The sequence below is a fragment of the Montipora capricornis genome, chromosome 7, assembly GCF_036669925.1.
Source record: "Montipora capricornis isolate CH-2021 chromosome 7, ASM3666992v2, whole genome shotgun sequence".
NCBI classification, from domain to species: Eukaryota; Metazoa; Cnidaria; class Anthozoa; order Scleractinia; family Acroporidae; genus Montipora; species Montipora capricornis.
This window is the reverse complement of record NC_090889.1, coordinates 23323783-23325273: the sequence shown is the minus strand read 5'-3', so window position 1 is coordinate 23325273 and position 1491 is coordinate 23323783.

Genomic DNA, 1491 nt, shown 5'->3' with positions numbered 1-1491 from the left:
CAAGACATCAGCGATGCAAATCATGCATTAACAAACGTTTCTATTACTAGCCTTTAAAAACTGAACGATGAGAGAGCCCTCCGCCGGAATTTATTACTGACTTCTACTCAGGTACTTATTGCAGCTAGCACAACCCCACACAGATAGCACAATTTGAAAAAAAAAAAAAAAGCAGAAACGATAAAGGCTTTGAGAAAAATGATACATAGCTTCCAGAGAGTGGATAAACTTTCTGCAGATGCTCAAGATGTACATACATTTAGATAGTTTACCCAGAAGAATAACGCATTGTTACCAGTGGAGTGGCATATTCCTACAAAAATACAGATAGACTTACTTAACAATATCGCAAATTTAGTCGGGTAATGGCATTTCAATTTTTCCAAGTACAACTAGTTCCTAATTCTTAGATTCCCAAATCATGATACATTTCGAACTTTTCTCAAGGAAACATCGTTGTTATTTCGGACCCATGTACTTCGAGTTAAGTCATCACCTAGTCATTGCATTAGTTGACTAAGGCAGATCTTCTATACCCAAAAACTTCAAAATAATTACAGAGCCACTGTCATGCAAAATTTGCTGTTTTTATGTTTAAAATGGGTAAAAATATCTCTTCAATACTACTTTAACTCACATATACAACATTCCTGACAACCCACTGACAAGATATGAAATATATTTATGGCACAAAGAGCTATCTATTCATATTTAATTTTTGACCACTTCTGAACATACGGTCTCCAAACTTAAAAATAAAACTGGCCAGCCTTTTTCAAGTTTCAATCCATTTCCATGCTTCACTTCATCCTTGGCTGCAAACAAAAAAGAATGGATTCCGTGCACTTCAATGGCTATTGGCAACAAAACTGCAGCATTATTTTACGGTATTCATTATTGCAAAGACGTTCTTTAGTGTTTTGACGTTTGACTAGAATAGCGGGACACAACCCCCCTTTAAACTTCATAGAAAACAGCGCAGGAGTAATTATGATCTCTTCAGTGAATCAAAGCCTAATAATATTGTCTTGGCTATAATGAAAGACTGGGTTATACTGTACTCATGGGTGTGCCACCTAAAGTACAGCCTAATAATATTATCTTGACTCTAACAAAAGACTGGGTTATGCTGTACTCATGGGTGCTTCACCTAAAGTACAGCCTAATAATATAATCATGCCGCTATCCGGAAACGTTCATTGCGATCTTTAATTAATCGCATGCTGGTGAGGGTGATACAGAACGTCAGATGGGAAAAAATTGTCTTCGATTAATTAACGTTGCCTCAAATAAACTCTCGAATATAATTCACAGACTCGATGTTAATTCCTGTCATTGAATTTTTCAAGAAAATCAATAAGTCTAATGGTTCCCGTGACATTGCAGTTTTAATTCTCCAAGAAACAATTTGGCTTGACAGACAGACGACATACCGCTGTTTAATCATTTTCTATTTAACCACAACGTCTTCCTTTTTGCAGGATTCAGTTC